At 44.9% G+C, this 12,842-nt stretch overlaps 1 protein-coding gene across 1 annotated transcript in view; it reads left to right on the plus strand.

Moving 5' to 3' along the window:
- LOC311109187 (rho GTPase-activating protein 21-like) overlaps positions 1 to 12,842 on the plus strand; it is a gene marked incomplete at both ends in the record, with an annotated part of 144,463 nt that overhangs the window by 13,799 nt on the left and 117,822 nt on the right. The gene's annotated exons all lie outside the window — the stretch shown is intronic.

Here is a 12,842-nt window from a genome sequence, read left to right on the forward strand (position 1 = left end):
TCAGAAGATTACATACACTCAATTAGTATTTGTTAGCATTGCCTTTAATGGTTTAACTTGGATCAAACGTAACTGAATCAGGTTTGTAGGCCTCCTTGCTCACACACGCTTTTTCAGTTCTGCCCACAGATTTTCTATAGGATTGAGGTCAGGGATTTGTGATGGCCACTCCAATACCTTGACTTTGTTGTCCTTAAGCCATTTTGCCACAACTATGGAAGTATGCTTGGGGTCATTGTCGATTTGTAAGACCCATTTGCGACCAAGCTTTAACTTCCTGACTGATGTCTTGAGATGTTGCTTCAATATATCCACATCATTTTCCTTCCTCATGATGCCATCTATTTTGTGAAGTGCACCAGTCCCTCCTGCAGCAAAGCACCCCCACAGCATGATGCTGCCACCCCCGTGCTTCATGGTTGGGATGGTGTTCTTCGGTTTGCAAGTACCCCCTTTTTCCTCCAAACATAACGATGGTCATTATGGCCAAACAGTTCTATTTTTGTTTCATCAGACCAGAGGACATTTCTCCAAAAAGTACGATCTTTGTCCACATGTGCAGTTGCAAACCGTAGTCTGGCTTTTTTATGGCGGTTTTGGAGCAGTGGCTTCTTCCTTGCTGAGCGGCCTTTCAGGTTATGTCGATATAGGACTTGTTTTACTGTGGATATAGATACTTTTGTACCTGTTTTCTCCAGCATCTTCACAAGGTCCTTTGCTGTTGTTCTGGGATTGATTTGCACTTTTCGAACCAAAGTACGTTCATCTCTAGGAGACAGAACGCGGTGTTTATACTTGCATACTATTGTTTGTACAGATGAACGTGGTACCTTCAGGCATTTGGAAATTGCTCCCAAGGATGAACCAGACTTGTGGAGGTCTACCATTTTCTTTCTGAGGTCTTGGCTGATTTCTTTTGATTTTCCCATGATGTCAAGCAAAGAGGCACTGAGTTTGAAGTTAGGCCTTGAAATACATCCACAGGTACACCTCCATTTGACTCAAATTATGTCAATTAGCCTATCAGAAGCTTCTAAAGCCATGACATCATTTTCTGGAATTTTCCAAGCTGTTTAAAGGCACAGTCAATTGAGTGTTTGTAAACTTCTGACCCACTGGAATTGTGATACAGTGAATTATAAGTGAAATAATCTGTCTGTAAACAATTGTTGGAAAAATGACTTGTGTCATGCACAAAGTAGATGTCCTAACCGACTTGCCAAAACTATAGTTTGTTAACAAGTAATTTGTGGAGTGGTTGAAAAACGAGTTTTAATGACTCCAACCTAAGTGTATGTAAATTTCCGACTTCAACTGTAAATTGGCATTTTTCCTATTTTGTTGCCTTACAACCTGGAATTAAAATGGATTTTTTGGGGTTTGTATCATTTGATTTACACAACATGCTTACCCCTTTGAAGATGCAAAATATTTTTTATTGTGAAACAAACAAGAAATAAGACAAAAAAACTGAAAACTTGAGCATGCATAACTATTCATCCCCCCAAAGTCAATACTTTGTAGAGCCACCTTTTGCAGCAATTACAGCTGCAAGTCTCTTGGGGTATGTCTCTATAAGCTTGGCACATCTAGGCACTGGGACTTTTGCCCATTCTTCAAGGCAAAACTGCTCCAGCTCCTTCAAGTTGGATGGGTTCCGCTGGTGTACAGCAATCTTTAAGTCATACCACAGATTTTCAATTGGATTGAGGTCTGGGCTTTGACTAGGCCATTCGAAGACATTTAAATGTGCGGATGGTGTTCTCGGGGTGATGAGAGGTGTTGGGTTTGCGCCAGACATAGTGTTTTCCTTGATGGCCAAAAAGCTCAATTTTAGTCTCATCTGACCAGAGTACCTTCTTCCATATTTTTGGGGAGTCTCCCACATGGCTTTTGGCGAACACTTTTTTCTGGCCACTCTTCTGTAAAGCCCAGCTCTGTGGAGTGTACGGCTTAAAGTTGTCCTATGGACAGATACTCCAATATCCGCTGTGGAGCTTTGCAGCTCCTTCAGGGTTATCTTTGGTCTCTTTGTTGCCTCTCTGATTAATGCCCTCCTTGCCTGGTCCGTGAGTTTTGGTGGGCGGCCCTCTCTTGGCAGGTTTGTTGTGGAGCCATATTCTTTCCATTTTATTATAATGGATTTAATGGTGCTCCGTGGGATGTTCAAAGTTTCTGATATTTTTTTATAACCCAACCCTGATCTGTACTTCTCCACAACTTTGTCCCTGACCTATTTGGAGAGCTCCTTGGTCTTCATGGTGCCGCTTGCTTGGTGGTGCCCCTTGCTTAGTGGTGTTGCAGACTCTGGGGCCTTTCAGAACAGGTGTATATATACTTAGATCATGTGACAGATCATGTGACACTTAGATTGCACACAGGTGGACTTTATTTCACTAATTATGTGACTTCTGAAGGTAATTGGTTGCACCAGATCTTATTTAGGGGTTTCATAGCAAAGGGGGTGAATACATATGCACGCACCACTTTTCCGTTATTTATTTTTTGAAACAAGTTATTTTTTTCATTTCACTTCACCAATTTGGACTATTTTGTGTATGTCCATTACATGAAATCCAAATAAAAATCCATTTAAATTACAGGTTGTAATTCAACAAAATAGGAAAAATGCCAAGGGGGTTGAATACTTTTGCAAGGCACTGTAGCTACAAAACATGGTTAAAATTGCTTCAACCCCATCATTTAGCTTTGAATCAAATCAGGGGCGGGGCGACCACTTTATTGTTTCAACTGCTGATTGCCGCTTTAACATTAGAATTATTCCACAATCAGCTCTTAGAGAAATATTATTACCTATGGCTACAAATATTGAGACGGCTCTAATGCTTACCCTATAATAATGCACTAAATCAAGATTTGTCATCATTGCGCACATGTTACACATCATGAAATGAAATCAGTGAACAGTTTAATAGATACACCAGTCTAGTACTGGGCCAGACCACCCTTTGCTTCCAGAACAGCCTGAAGTCTTTGGGGAATGGGTTCTACAAGGTGTGGTGTTCAAACGATGCTCAATTTGTATCAAGGGACCTAACGTGTGCCAAGAAAAAATTACCCACACCATTACACCACTGCCACCAGCCTGTACCATTGACACCAGGCAGGATGGGCTATGGACTCATGCTGCCTATGGCAAATCCTGACTCTGCCATCAGTATGACGCAACAGGAACCGGGATTCGTTGGACCAGGCAATGTTTTTCCACTCCTCAATTGCCCAGTGTTGGTGATCACGTGCCCACTGGAGCCGATTCTTCTTGTTTTTAGTTGATAGGAGTGGATCCCGGTGTGGTCGTCTGCTGCAATAGCCCATCCGTGACAAGGACCAACGTGTTGTGCGTTCCGAGATGCCGTTCTGCCCACCACTGTTGTACTGCTCCATTACTTGCCTGTTCGTGGCTCGCCTGTTAGCTTGCACGATTCTTGCCATTCTCTTTCGACCAATCTCATCGATGGGCCCACAGGACTGCCACTTACTGGATGTTTTTTGTTTGTCGCACCATTCTCGGTAAACCCTAGACTGTCGTCCCTGAAAAGTCTAGGAGGCCGGACGTTTCTGAGATACTGGAACCGGTGCGCCTGGCACAGACGATTATACCACGCTCAAAGTTGCCTAGGTCACTCGTTTTGCCCATTCTAACGTTCAATCGAACAGTAACGGAATGCCTCAATGCCTGTCTGCCTGATTTATATAGCAAGCCACGGCCACGTCTGCAGGAGTGAACCATTTTCGTGAACTGGGTGGTGTACCTAATAAACTGGTATATGTAGGCAAACATTATAGACAGTAGTGTAGAAATAGCCAAATAAAATGTTTATTTCAATATTATTCAAAAATATAGGTCATAGCCTATACTGTAATTATATTTTAATACAGTCATCTCGGTTTTCATTTGAAGCGTCTTCATATCCTTGCAAAGAAATGGCCAGCTTTGTATTTGTAGTCTGTAGACAGGTTTCCATTGACCCAGGTTTATACGACAAAAGCAATGTCACAAAAAAAACAGCAATGGAAATGGAAATGGCAGATATAGGAGAAATCTTCTAAAAATTGACAACATTTGTATCCATTTAACAGGGGTGGATTTGTATTTAGTGAAACTTTTTTTATTGCGACAAATGATGATGGAAACTGTTTTTCAAATAATTTATGTTTGCTGAATACTTATGAAGGTACGCGGGGCACGTGATGTCATCACGTAACTATAAGCTCCACTCTACATTTAATTCTAAATGCCTACTGCTTGCAAAATAATAAGCCTAGGCAGCCGATAGTGCATGCCCATGGGCGCTAGATCCGTGGCGATACGTTGGCACATGAGAATGATTAGAATATGGCAAATATTAGTCAATTATTGCATTCTATCCATGCTGGATTCTAGCAGACGTGTTTGGCACCAATGGAAGTTTATTTAGTGCTTTATCTGGGTAGCCGGAGAGTAGAGCATTGCAGTAGTCTAATGTAGAAGTTTAGCTTTTCTGCATAATTTTTTGACAAAAGTTTCAGATTTTTGCAATGTTACGTAGATGGAAAAAAGCTGTCCATGAAATATTCTTGATATGTTTGTCAAAAGAGAGCTCATGATCCAGAGTAACGCTGAGGTCCTTCACAGTTTTATTTGAGACGACTGTACAACCATTCATTAATTGTCAGATCCAACAGCTGATCTCTTTGTTTCTTGGGACCTAGAATTGGCATCTGTTTTGTCCGAGTTTAAAAGTAAAACATTTGCCACCATCCACTTCCTTATGTCTGAAACACAGGCTTCCAGAGTAGGCAATTTTGGGGCTTCACCATGTTTCATTGAAATGTACAGCTGTCTGCATAGCAGTGAAAGTTGACATTGTGTTTCTGAATGACATCACCAAGAGGTAGAATATATTGTGAAAACGATAAGGGCCCTAAAACGGAACCTTGAGGAACACCGAAACGTACAATTGATTTGTCAGAGGACACACCTTCCACAGAGACAAACTGATATCTTTCCAACAGATTAGATCTAAACCAGGCAAGAACTTGTCTGTGTATACCAATTAGGGTTGCCAATCTCTCCAAAATAATGTTGTTATCGGTGGTGTCAAAAGCAGCACTAAGATCTAGGAGCACGAGGACAGACGGAGAGCCTTGGTCTGATGCCATTAAAGGTCATTTGGCACCTTCACGAGTGCAGTCTCAGTGCTATGATGGGGTCTAAAATCAGACTGAAGCGTTTCATATACATCATTTGTCTTCAGGAAGGCAGTGAGTTGCTGCACAACAGCTTTTTCAAAATAATTTGAGAGGAATGGGACATTCGATTTTCCGGGTCAAGGTTTGGCTTTTTCAAGAGAGGCTTTATTACTGCCACTTTTATTGAATTTGGTACACATCTGGAGGATAGGGAGCCTTTTATTATGTTCAACATAGTAGGGCAAAGCACAGGAAGTAGCTCCTTCATTAGTTTAGTTGGAATAGGGTCCAGTATACAGCTTGAAGGTTTAGAGGCCTTAACTATTTTCATGAATGTGTCAAGAGATACAGGATTTAAAAACTTGATCCTAGGTCCTGGCAGTTCTGTGCAGACTCAGGACAATTGAGCTTTGGAGAAATATGCAGATTCAAAGAGGAGTCCGTAATTTGCTTTCTAATCCTCTGTTGGGGAATGCTGCTTTTTAGTTAGCTTTGCGACAGTATCAAAAATACATTTTGGATTGTTCTTATCCTCCTCAATCAGGTTGGAAAAATAGGATGATCGAGAAGCAGTGAGGGCTCTTCAATATTGGACGGTTAAATGTAGATCCTCAGTTAGGTGGTTAACCAATTTTTGTACTCCAACGTCCTTGGGTAGGTGGAGGGAGTCTGGAAGGGCATCTTGAATTTTTTTGGGGTTGTCCGAGAATTTAAAGCACGGCTTTTGATGATCCTTGATTGGGGTCTGAGCAGATTATTTGTTGCGATTGCAAACGTAATAAGATGGTGGTCAGATAGTCCAGGATTATGAGGAAAAACATTTAGATCCACAATATTTATTAAATGGGACAAAACTAGATCCAGGGTATGTCTGTGGCAATGAGTAGGTCCGGAGACATGTTGGACAAAACCCAATGAGTCGATGATTGCTCCAAAGCCTTTTGGAGTGGGTCTGTGGACTTTTCCATGTCAATACTGAAGTCACCAAAAATTAGAATATTATCTGCCATGACTACAAGGTCCGATAGCAATTCAGAGAACTCAGAGAGGAACGCTGTATACTGCCCAGGAGACCTGTAAACAGTAGCTATAAAAAGTGATTGAGAAGGCTGCATAGATTTTATGACTAGAAGCTGTGTCACGCCCTGGCTCTGGGGACACTGTTATGTTGAGCCAGGGTGTGTAATTCTATGTTTGTATTTCTATGTTGGCCTGAGTGACTCTCAATCAGAGGCAACGAGTGTCAGCTGGTTGTCTCTGATTGGGAGCCATATTTAACTGTCTGTTTTTCACTTTGTGTTTGTGGTTTCTTGTTCCGTGTTGGTTGGTGTATGTAACCAGGGACGTCACGGTTTCGTTTTGTTGTTTTGATCGTGTGATCATTTATTAAATAAAGAAGATGTTTGCCTTCAACGCTGCGCCTTGGTCCTCCTCCTTAGACGAGCGTGACAAGCTGTCGTAAATGTTAGGAACACCTCTGCCTTTGCGGGGGATATGGTCACTAGTGTAACCAGGAGGAGTGGCCTCATTTAACACAGTAAATTCATCAGGCGTGAGCCATGTTTCAGTCAGGCCAATCAAGTCAAGATTATGATTATGATCAGTGATTAGTTCATTGACAATGACTGCCTTGGAACTGAGGGATCTAACATTAAGTAGCCCTATTTTGAGATGTGAGATATCACAATCTCTTTCAGTAATGACAGGAATGGAGGAGGTCTTCATTCCAGTGAGATTGCTAAGGTGAACACCGCCATGTTTAGTATTGCCCAACCTAGATCGAGGCACAGACACTTTCTCAATGGGGATAGCTGAGCTGACTACACTGATTGTGCTAGTGACAGACTCCACTAAGCTGGCAGGCTGGCTAACAGCCTGTTGCCTGGTCTGCACCCTATCTCATTGTGGAGCTAGATGAGTTAGATAGAGCCCTGTCTATGTTGATAGATAAGATGAGAGCACCCCTCCAGCTAAGGTGGAGTCCGTCACTCCTCAGCAGGCCAGACTCTTCAGATTAACCTTTACGTTGGTAGCCCTGTCCCCTGGTAAACAGTATGATCGCTGGATGATTATTTTTAAGTCTAATATTGTGGGTCATGGATTCATGAATGATTAGGGTTTTCAATTTGTCAGAGCTAATGGTGGGAGGCTTAGGCGGCTCAGGTGGAGGAGAGACCTGAGAAGGCTTGGCCTCTGACTCCGACTCATTGCTTAATGGGGACAACTGGTTGAAAGTTTCTATCTGCTGAATGAGCGACACCGGTTGAGCATGGCGACAGTATTTATTTTCAGAAGCCTTGAGAAAATTGTCCGGCTGCAGGGACTGTGCGGGGGGGATTTATACTACTATCTGTACTTACTGGTGGCACAGACACTGTTTCATCCTTTTCTACACTTAAATTGCCCTTGCCTAACGATTGCATCTGAAGCTGGGCTTGCAACACGGCTATCCTCACCATAAGGCGATAGTTCTCCTGTATATTATGAGTACAGCGACTGCAATTTGATGGCATAGTGTTAATGTTGCTACTTAACTTTTTCGGCTGGTGGAGGTCCTGTAGAACCATGTCCAGATAAAGCATCCGGGGTGAAAAAGTTGAATGAAAAAAGTTCAGTGAGGGAAAAAAATAAGATTTTGGTAAATGTGTTAAATGCAGATTTTGATTAAACGGTTATTAAAAGTAAAAAAGAAAAGTTTGGCAGGTAGCCAAGTAGCAACAAACAGCACAGCAGCATGGAGACAAGTACGGAAGTTGTGATTTTGGGGTGGCTGTATACAATTGCACCGGAGGGGATGGCCACCATTTTACGGGCTCCTGACCAATTGTGCTATTTTGTGTTTTTTCCCCCACTGTTTCTAACTTTCTTTGTACATAATATCCTATGACCAAAAAGCGCTTCTGGACCCCAGAACAGCGATTAGTCACCTCAAACTGGATGAGGATTTTTTCTTTAATGAGTTGGACGGGAAGGATATACTGCTCTTCCCAGACCCGGCCCAAATCCCCATCATTCATATGAAGAGGAGACGCCGTTACAGAGGTCGAAGAGCCGGATGCCTGGCGAGACTGCGTCGGCGAGTGGATAATATGCTTTTACCCTCTCTTCTACTGGCGAACGTGCAATCAGTGGAGAATAAACTGGATGAGTTCCGTTCCAGACTATCCTATCAACGGGACGTTAAAACTGTAATATCCAATGTTTCACCTAGTCATGGCTGAACAAGGACATGGATAATATACAGTTAGCTGGGTTTTCCATGCATCGACAAGACAGAACAGCAGCCTCAGGTAAGATCAGGGGTAGTGGTATTTGTATTTGTATTTATTATGGATCCCTCATAGCTACTCTTCCTGGGGTCCAGCAAAATTAAGGCGGTTCATACAATTTTAAAAACATTACATTTATGTCATTTAGCAGACTAAATGCGACTTACAAATTGGTGCATTCACCCTATAGCCAGTGGGATATCCACTTTACCAATTTTCTTATTTATTTATTTTATTTTATTTTATATATTATTATTTTATTATTTTTTATTTTTTTAGGGGGGGGGGGGGGGGTAGAAGGATTACTTTATCCTATCCCAGGTATTCCTAAAAGAGGTGGGGTTTCAAATGTCTCCGGAAGGTGGTGAGTGACTCCGCTGTCCTGGCGTCGCGAGGGAGCTTGTTCCACCATTGGGGTGCCAGAGCAGCGAACAGTTTTGACTGGGCTGAGCGGGAACTATGCTTCCGCAGAGGAAGGGGAGCCAGCAGGCCAGAGGTGGATGAACGCAATGCCCTCGTTTGGGTGTAGGGACTGATCAGAGCCTGAAGGTACGGAGGTGCCGTTCCCCTCACAGCTCCATAGGCAAGCACCATGGTCTTGTAACAGATGCGAGCTTCAACTGGAAGCCAGTGGAGTGTGCGGAGGAGCGGGGTGACGTGAGAGAACTTGGGAAGGTTGAACACCAGACGGGCTGCGGCATTCTGGATGAGTTGTAGGGGTTTAATGGCACAGGCAGGGAGCCCAGCCAACAGCGAGTTGCAGTAATCCAGACGGGAGATGACAAGTGCCTGGATTAGGACCTGTGCCGCTTCCTGTGTAAGGCAGGGTCGTACTCTCCGAATGTTGTAGAGCATGAAACTGCAGGATCGGGTCACCGCCTTGATGTTAGCGGAGAACGACAGGGTGTTGTCCAGGGTCACGCCAAGGCTCTTCGCACTCTGGGAGGAGGACACAACGGAGTTGTCAACCGTGATGGCGAGATCATGGAACGGGCAGTCCTTCCCCGGGAGGAAGAGCAGCTCCGTCTTGCCAAGGTTCAGCTTGAGGTGGTGATCCGTCATCCATACTGATATGTCTGCCAGACATGCAGAGATGCGATTCGCCACCTGGTTATCAGAAGGGGGAAAGGAGAAGATTAGTTGTGTATCGTCAGCGTAGCAATGATAGGAGAGGCCATGTGAGGATATGACAGAGCCAAGTGACTTGGTGTATAGCAAGAATAGGAGAGGGCCTAGAACTGAGCCCTGGGGGACACCAGTGGTGAGAGCACGTGGTGCGGAGACAGCTTCTCGCCACGCCACTTGGTAGGAGCGACCGGTCAGGTAGGACGCAATCCAAGATTCAGCCGCGCCGGAGATGCCCAGCTCGGAGAGGGTGGAGAGGAGGATCTGATGGTTCACAGTATCAAAGGCAGCAGACAGGTCTAGAAGGACAAGAGCAGAGGAGAGAGAGTTAGCTTTAGCAGTGCGGAGAGCCTCCGTGACACAGAGAAGAGCAGTCTCAGTTGAATGACCAGTCCTGAAACCTGACTGGTTTGGATCAAGAAGGTCATTCTGAGAGAGATAGCAAGAGAGTTGGCTAAAGACGGCACGCTCAATAGTTTTGGAAAGAAAAGAAAGAAGGGATACTGGTCTGTAGTTGTTGACATCAGAGGGATCGAGTGTTGGTTTTTTGAGAAGGGGTGCAACTCTCGCTCTCTTGAAGACGGAAGGGACATAGCCAGCGGTCAAGGATGAGTTGATCAGCGAGGTGAGGTAGGGGAGAAGGTCACCGGAGATGGTCTGGAGAAGAGAGAAGGGGATGGGGTCAAGCGGGCAGGTTGTTGGGCGGCCTGCAGTCACAAGTCGCAAGATTTTATCTGGAGAGAGAGGGGAGAAAGAAGTCAAAGCATAGGGTAGGGCAGTGTGAGCAGGACCAGCAGTGTCATTAGACTTAACAAACGAGGATCGGATGTCGTCAACCTTCTTTTCAAAGTGCACAGAGAGGGAGGAGGGGGGGGGAGAGGAGGATTCAGCAGGGAGGAGAATGTGGCAAAGAGCTTCCTAGGGTTAGAGGCAGATGCTTGGAATTTAGAGTGGTAGAAAGTGGCCTTAGCAGCAGAAACAGATGAAGAAAATGTAGAGAGGAGGGAGTGAAAAGATGCCAGGTCCGCAGGGAGTCTAGTTTTCTTCCATTTCCGCTCAGCTGCCCGGAGCTCTGTTCTGTGAGCTCGCAATGAGTCATCAAGCCACGGAGCTGGAGGGGAGGACCGAGCCGGCCGGGAGGATAGGGGACAAAGAGAGTCAAAGGATGCAGAAAGGGAGGAGAGGAGGGTTGAGGAGGCAGAATCAGGCGATTGGAGGGAGAAGGATTGAGCAGAGGGAAGAGATGATAGGATGGAAGAGGAGAGAGTAGTGGGAGAGAGAGAGCGAAGGTTGCGGCGGCGCATTACCATCTGTGTAGGGGCAGAGTGAGTAGTGTTGGAGGAGAGCGAGAGAGAAAAGGATACAAAGTAGTGGTCGGAGACATGGAGGGGAGTTGCAGTGAGATTAGTAGAAGAGCAGCATCTAGTAAAGATGAGGTCAAGCGTATTGCCTGCCTTGTGAGTAGGGGGGGACGGTGCGAGGGTGAGGTCAAAAGAGGAGAGGAGTGAAAAGAAGGAGGCAGAGAGAAATGAGTCAAATGTAGACGTAGGGAGGTTGAAATCCCCCAAAACTGTGAGGGGTGAGCCATCCTCAGGAAAGGAACTTATCAAGGTGTCAAGCTCATTGATGAACTCTCCAAGGGAACCTGGAGGGCGATAGATGACAAGGATATTAAGCTTAAATGGGCTAGTGACTGTGACAGCATGGAATTCAAATGAGGAGATAGACAGATGGGTTAGGGGAAAAATTGAGAATGTCCACTTGGGAGAGATGAGGATTCCTGTGCCACCACCCCTCTGACCAGATGCTCTCGGGGTATGCGAGAACACATGGTCAGACGAGGAGAGAGCAGTAGGAGTAGCAGTGTTTTCAGTGGTAATCCATGTTTCCGTCAGCGCCAGGAAGTCGAGGGACTGGAGGGTAGCATAGGCTGGGATGAAGTCAGCCTTGTTGGCAGCAGAACGGCAGTTCCAGAGGCTGCCTGAGACCTGGAACTCCAGGTGTGTGGTGCGTGCAGGGACCACCAGGTTAGAGAGGCAGCAGCCACGCGGTGTGAGGCGTTTGTGTAGCCTGTGCGGAGAGGAGAGAACAGGGATAGGCAGAGGCATAGTTGACAGGCTGTAGCAAATGGCTACAATAATGCAGAGGAGATCGGAATGAAATGAACTAAAGTGGCGCAGTGGTCTAAGGCACTGCATCGCAGTGCTAACTGTGCCACTAGAGATCCTGGGTCGAATCCAGGCTCTGTCGCAGCCAGCCGTGACCCAGCGTCGTCCAGGGTAGGGGAGGGAATGGCCGGCAGGGATGTAGCTCTGTTGATAGAGCATGGCGTTTGCAACACCAGGGTTGTGGGTTTGATTCCCACGGGGGGCCAGTATAAAAAAAATATGTATTCACTAACTGTAAGTCGCTCTGGATAAGAGCGTCTGCTAAATGACTAAAATGTAAATGTAAATGAACATCTGGGAAAGGAGAGAGCGGGGCCTCCCTCACCACAACTCCCAAATATAACTCTCCCAACTTCCACCTCAGAAACTATAATTGTTTCACTGAAACACCCGAATAAAACTCTCCCAACTTCCACTTTAGAAATTAGAATTGCTGTAAACTACAGCGGTTCAATGTTTCAAGGAATAGACTCAACTTACTTTATTCAGCTAGCTAACTATGACGCCATAGCTAACTAGCATGCTAGCATCCAATAACACACGGTTTAGCACCAATACTTGGTTACAACAAACTACCAATAGTGTGTTAACACACTAAACAGATAATTCGTGTCCGTGTCTAGTTCCTTTCATAACGCAGCAATAATTAAACGTTGGCTAGCTAGCACAAATATATTGTATTTAGCTGCTACAGTACTGCTAGCTGGTAGTGTTGGCTAGCTAGCAATGGCTGCTGTGTTGACTTTGTTTGAAAAACGGCGTCGCTGCGAACGAATGTAGCTGGCTAAAATTATATTGTATTTAGTTGCTATAGTACTGCTAGCTGGTAGCGTTGGCTAGCTAGCAATGGCTGCGGTGATGACTTTGTTTGAAAAACGGCGTCGCTGCGAACGAATGTAGCTGGCTAAAAGGATATTGTATTTAGTTGCTACAGTACTGCTAGCTGGTAGCTGGTAGTGTTGGCTAGCTAGCAATGGCTGCGGTGTTGACTTTGTTTGAAAAACGGCGTCGCTGCGAACGAATGTAGCTGGCTAGCTAACCTCGATAGTTACTCTATACTACACCTTTATCTTTGATACAAATACAA

Source organism: Coregonus lavaretus (assembly GCF_964263955.1).
Source record: "Coregonus lavaretus genome assembly, chromosome: 34".
Taxonomy (NCBI): Eukaryota; Metazoa; Chordata; class Actinopteri; order Salmoniformes; family Salmonidae; genus Coregonus; species Coregonus lavaretus.